A 6,000-nucleotide genomic window follows, 5' to 3' on the forward strand; every position below is an offset into this window, starting at 1 on the left:
AGCCTCCAATTTAGCGATGTGTTCCTTGGCAAGAGTACCTGTTTTGCTCGAAAGTCTTGCATTAATATAATTACTGTATTTTATCTAATGGAGCATGCTGCCTAGGAATGTTGAATTTTCTCATGATAGCTTTCAATAAAAGGCTGGGAAAGATTCACCAGGCATGTTCCATATATGAATATCCATAAATCATTTTTTGGACCAAGGCCCCATCTTGTGCTGGCCAGTCCTCCACGGGGTACAAGCCAGTGTGCATACCCATGTGATTGTGTCCATTCAGGCGCAGACATCACACACGTAGAAAAACATACATGCTCACTCTAAAAAGAAGGAACACACACCACACTTGCCTGACTTCCTATTACATGGAGGCCTGTATCACAATCATCCCCCTCGCAGCACAAGGCTTGATGGCAAGGTTTAAATCTACTTTTGATCCAGCACTAAGAAGCATGTGAGAAAGAAACTTTCCCTAGGTGAAACATCAGGTGACCCCCATTCTTGATACTACAGGCAAATTTTACATAGAATTCCTTCATGTTATGGTGGATAAAATAATTGCATACCTAGATAACAGATTTAAGCAAATAGTGCAGTTTAAGAACAACCATGGATTTATATTTGATGTTAAATTAAAAAGTCCATATCATTACATGGGGCACTAGCAAATTGTATTTTAAATGATTAATCATTTCACAGGGTTGTCAGCATAAAATTGGGAGGGGCACACAGAAAGTACAATGCCCCTTTGTAATAAACAAAGTAAGTATTAAGCATGTATAAATTATACTAAGAAATGCTGACAGACATGACAACTCTAGTTACGCAAAATGAGCAGATCTGGCCAAATCTATGACTGCCCGTGTCACTCGTGCATATGGTATATTAGTAATGATGTTACTGCCATGAAGGAGCAGGACTCTTGTTTACTCTGAAAGTGGAAATGGGAAAATCATCTACTATGTGCTTGGAAGTGGGTAGCAGCTGAGGTGTCCATATCCATGCTACAGTTTTATTTAGCACATTTCTAGGGCACCTTACAACAATGCAAGTACCAAAAAAATGTGTACTTCATGTCAAAATGTATAACCTACTCAAAGAAGATAGCTCAGTTGACAGATCATGAGTTGGGCAAAAATATTTCTGCATTGCAGGAGGCATTGGACTAATTCTATGACATTTCACCTATTTGAAGTGAAACACTGAAATTAGATTCATTTAAGAATTTGACACTTAAGGGTATTTTGATTCAGAAGACTGCAGCTACACCTGCTGGTGAAAGTAGATAAATAGTTAATAGAGACACCTTTTGGTTTATGGTTTTCTCCGCCCCCCCCTTTTTTTGGCCTGGACACTCTTATGAAGCTAAAACCATTGTCTGTTTACACAAAGGTTCCCTGACTCACTATAGTTGTTAATACAACCATCTCAGTAATTATCAGCAACCTGGCACTGTAAACGGTTAGAGGTATGCCTGTGTATTTGTATATTTAAGCACTAATTAGCTGTGATAGCAAATTTTGCATCTCATTGATATTCATTGAATCACAGAATTGTAGGCTTAGAAGGAACCCCAAGGGTCATCTAGTCCAACCTCCTGCAGTGGGGGTGGGGTGGGGAGTATCCATGACAGATGTCCCCTCCCTACAGTTTTATTCTTTAAATGGCAACCAAGATCTCACGTCCTGCACCAGATGAAGTGGGGCACATAACCTTGCGCCATAATAAATTTGTTAGCCCTTAAGGTGCTGCATGACTCTTATTATTTTCACACTTGAGTTGCTGCAGTGTACACAGAGGCTCTGGCTGAAACATGAAGAAGGGGAAGGAAGGTGCAAAAACAAGCTGCATTACTCCACTTTACTGTGAAAAGCTCAGATTCTCATGTTATGGATTTTATTTATGCAAAAACAGTAGCTAGTAGTGCACCTCTTTAAAAGTCAATCTATTCACAGAGATTTGAAAGGAGACCTCAAAGTCCCCCAATTGACCTCAAAGGTTCAATCCCCTATTGATGTAGGAAATCCAGTGTTTACAACATTCCAACCTCTGCTTAAAAACTCTTAAGCAAAGGAGAGACTGCTACTGAGACAAGCTGGTCCAGTGTCAAATAGCTTTTACTATCCGGATGTTCTTCCTAACATCCAAATCCCTTTTCACCTCATTTTAACCTACTGTACCCTCTTGACCAACAGCAAGCAAATTTGCTCCATCCAAATGACAACTTTTCAAATATTTGAAGATGACCATCAGTCACCTCTTAATTGCTCCTCTCTAGACCAAGCATATACAACTTGTTCAATCTTTCCTCAAAGGACCTGGTCTCCAGGCCCCTCTTTATCTTTGTTGCCCTCCTCTAGGCATGTCCCAAACCCTTAGATGACTTCCCTAGCAGATGTCCTGCTCTGTGTTTATCAGTGCAGTGTCATTTGCCTGTCTACCTTGAATGCTTTGTTTGATCCTGTGTAAAGTATTGATGCCTACAGTATTCTTAGACAGCAGACGTTTCTATTATAGTGTGTTGTAAATTAATTAAAATATTTCTGTCCCACCATTCAGCCCCTCATGGGGCCACCAAGGCAGCTGACAGCATCAGTCAACACACTAATCAATCCATAATGCAATCAAGACTAAACAGAAATCCAGATATTAAAACCCCAGAGGATGGGAAAACAAAATCAAACGAAAGGTGTGGTAAAACAAAATGGCTTGGGAAGCACACCAGAATAAAAAGAGGGCCAGCCAGGCCCTGCCAGAGTAGAATGATCCACTCTATGGGTGCTGCAGCTGAGAAGTCTTGTTTTATGCCCTAGCCAATTTGGCTTCTGGTGGCAATGGAACTTGAAGCAGGCCTTCTGACAATAATATCAGTAGGTACCTAGTATTGTGGGAGAAGTCCTTTAAATATCCAGGTTCCAAATTGTTAAAGTCTTAATAAATAAATAAACAAACAGGACATATTCCTTTCAAGTTCTGGTTGCGCTGCCAGATTATTTCCATCTTGTTTAAACTTAATTTCATCTGAGTTCAAGCAATAAGACATCTTGCAAGAAGACTTAATCTGGGTGACAATCACTTCAGGATGGTGATTGACACTTTCCTGGATGATAAACCAAGCTGGGGGGAAAAGTTATCTACCAGTACGATTTCCTCATACTTTACTCATCTGTACACCCTCAGTAAGTGTGCTCAGTAGGACTGCAGCCTACATTTTCAATTGTATAGTGTATAGCTGCAAAAATATTTATTAATTGGCTAAACAAAGAGTCATGAAGCTTTTACGGGAAAGGTCATGGTAACCTTTCTCTGCTGAACCAGGCAGAGTCTATTGAATGCTTCCTTTTAAAGGTATGAGTCACGTTATGAGATGATGAGGCGATTTCCCTGCTACTGCCTAAAAGCACCATTATCCTGTTTGGTTGGAAATAACTATAAGCTGGATTTGCAGAACATATTTCTGAATTTTCAGATGGTAAGTCTGAATGTGCAAAAGATTTGTGTTAAATTAAAACATTCACAAACTATATTGATAGTGCACCTCATTAAAGACAAAATAGATTTGTACTTGGAATCTACACATCTCTGCTGTATGTTTACAGATATGCAAGCACGCCCTTTATAATGGGGGGGGCTGGATGCTGATTTCTCTATGCTTGCTCACCAGATCATTGCACACATCTATAATTATATCTATCTGGTCTCAGGTTAAACACACTTAGAGCTCACATGGGGTTTTTTTAGTGAAATGGGGAGAAAAGGTAGTTTGCACAGAAATGGAGGGCTTAACACAAATAGACTGGCTCTAGAGGGCACTTAGTCAGCGTGAGTGTGAGCTCCCTGATTTATCTTTTAAGATTGTTTTAATGAGTATAGAAACCTATTAACTTTTAACTTTAGTTTTTAGTTTTTTAGTTTTAGTTTTAGTTTTAAATTAGTAAGTAGGAGGACGCCTCCTTCTATCGGGGAGACAACCATCGACCTTGAAACTGGGGCGGCTGCATGAAGAGAGAAATGACTAAGCAATTATACAGCCCTGCCTGTGGGAGAGGAATTGGGAAACGTACCAGAGATTCCAGAGATTTAGACGACACAGAGGAACTGAGATGCCTGCCTCTTGCTAAACAAACAAAAATTAGTGAATCTGAAAGTACAAAGGATTTTTTTAATATTCCGGTTTCAAACTCTTTCACACTGCTAGCAGAGATGAATGACGAGGAAACCACTGTGAAAGAACCTTTTGATAACCTGCCTACTAAACCTTCAAGCAATAATAATACTGGTATCCACTCGAATGACTGCACTAGAGCCCGTGAAAGCTGCATTGATGAGATACTATTTGAACACTCGACTACTCTAGACCTAGTTGCTAAAACAGTGGACTATATCTTTAAATACATAAAAGACATCCGAGGATCCTTGGAGAAGATTATCTCGCTTGTATCCCTAACAGGTAAAAACAGTTCCCCTGATGTACCACCTGAGATGAAGTCCATACAAATGCCCAGAGCACCCGTTTTACCTCATACCTCCTGTATAATTCCTCAAGTTGCTGGCAATCAGAAAAGTGAGCCAAGTGAGCAAATTAAGAAGGAACAACACTTTGCACCTCCTCACAAACTGCTGCTGCAAGCTACCAAAATCTGCCTAACGGTTTGCCCCTTTAGAGGCAAGGTGATAAACTGGCATTATAAGAGTGATATAAGGAGACACCTAGCGGAGCTTCTGAGGGTAATCCCTAGCTCTATTGACCTGAAGCATACTGACCATATTAGCAGCAGACCTCAGAGGCAGAGAGTGCTGCTCTCCTTTAAAACCAAAAAGCTCCCTGCACTTATTATGTCCTCAAGAAGCCTTATAATTAACTATGGAATCCTTGCTACAAGAGTCTTTACCAATACCAAGATCTGCCCCCTCTTACCAAACTGCTTGTTCAAAAAGAAAGCAGACAAGTCTGAGGGTCCGCCAATTGCCACGACCCCAACTCCCCTGGCCGCAGATCTAATCAGCTGGATTGACGCCCCCCTGCCTCCACTGACAAAGGCTATACATCTGGAGAATTCTACGGAGCGTGAGTTACTTCTATCCTTCTCCCAATTGCCAAAACTGGAGCGAACAGAGATAATGGACAGATTGGACGAGTTGCACGTAACGCAGAAGATCATGCTCATGTAAATAAGATGAATTCCTCACCAATTGTAGATCAGTCTACACAAGCCCAAGTGGTACCTGTTTTAACGACCTTTTATCTGCAACCTGGCTGTACACGGCCTCGGGATGTCAAGCCCGGGCAGGATACAGTGGAAGATTCGACAACCCTCTGGTCAAACTCGGAAGCTGTGGCAAGACTGAATGCTCTTTTGGAGGCAAACCGAAAAGGATGCCTCCCACCTGCCTTACACTGCATGTTCCCTACAGCAACCGCAGATCCAAAAGGCCCACCCCCCTCAATCTTAGAGCATACTTTAAATGCAGAGTCTATGGACCTGTCGTTAAGTGATACTCCCGTGCACCAGAATCCATCCCTGCAGCTACCAATAATTAAGCCTCAATCCATGGCTGCTGCTGCGGTAAGTGGTGCTCGGAAATTGCCTGGTAAGCAAGCTACAATTACTTCCTTCTTCCAGCCTATTGCCCCCCCTCGCCGCATGCATTCCCAGGTGGATTCTGCCGTGCTGGTTCCGCAAGGCCCAGCATGACTTGAAGGGGTGACCAGGAGATTAACTTACTTTTTTGTCCTGGAATGTAGCTGGCATTAAACCTAAGCTGATGGATCCATCCTTTGTCGCCTACATAAAAGGCATTCGTATTCTTTTGCTGCAAGAGACCTGGGCTTGTGAGGGCTTCTCCTTATCAGGGTATAAGGGCTTCTACCTGAATGCACAACAGAATTCACTATCACCTGGTAGACCACAAGGTGGGTTGGCTACCTTAGTTTCTTTGGCCTTAAATCTGCAGGTGGAACAAATCGACATCCAGTCGTCATCCATGCTGGGTGTAAAG

The sequence above is a fragment of the Podarcis filfolensis genome, assembly GCF_964270895.1.
Source record: "Podarcis filfolensis genome assembly, chromosome: 1".
Classification (NCBI taxonomy): Eukaryota; Metazoa; Chordata; class Lepidosauria; order Squamata; family Lacertidae; genus Podarcis; species Podarcis filfolensis.